Raw genomic sequence first — 883 nt, forward strand, 5'->3', positions numbered from 1 at the left:
TTAGTTGTATGTGTCATATGACCAATCCATAATGTTTTGCTTGAAAATTTGTCCTCCGAAATAAGATGTAAAGGCAAGGAGTTGAAGATCAAATTCACATGAATCAACAAAGGTACAATGCTAAAGATACAAACTTTTTAAAGGATTACACATACCAAGGTACTTGTTTATTGCTTTCTTAAAGTTTAGCATGCATATGACATGAGTAACATGCATAAAGTCAATTCATTCAATCATATGCAATAACATGTTTTCATGATGAATCACTTGATTCGAAAAACCAAAAAAAGTGAGGTAACCTTCCATTGTTCACCGTATGCTTAGGAGACTGACAAATTCTTGTTTTAACTCGTTTAATTCATGATTAATTTTGCATTTATGTTGATATTTGTGGAGACATAGAAAGGATCAAGGCAATTATTTGAAATTGAGCATAACTACTAAAACCAAATATAGCCTCATTATCCCTTGTGAGTGAGTGATCATTTGCAAACCCTTTTGAGCCATATGACAATGAGTCCATCATTTATGAACTCAACAATACATTGAGTAAACCACTTAATGGATATTGTTCTATATCTTTGAAAATCATAAAAGTTCATATATGATATATTCTACTTTTCCTTGAATAAAACCTTGAAACCATTAAATATCCTTTTGCCAAATCTTAAAGAAGCATTCAAAGAAAATGTGAGGTTTTGTTAAAGTTGGGGAGGAAAAGAAAAAGGTCTTTTTCAAGAAAAAAATAGAAAAGATGAAAGAAAATAAAAATGAAAAAAGAAAGGGAAATGAATACCAAAGAATAATGTTCAAAAGAAAGAAACTAGAAAGGTAGGTTGAGTAATATATGTAAAAAGAATCTCAACTTATGAATGCTCTTCTA

Source organism: Vicia villosa, unplaced genomic scaffold, assembly GCF_029867415.1.
Source record: "Vicia villosa cultivar HV-30 ecotype Madison, WI unplaced genomic scaffold, Vvil1.0 ctg.000714F_1_1_3, whole genome shotgun sequence".
Taxonomy (NCBI): Eukaryota; Viridiplantae; Streptophyta; class Magnoliopsida; order Fabales; family Fabaceae; genus Vicia; species Vicia villosa.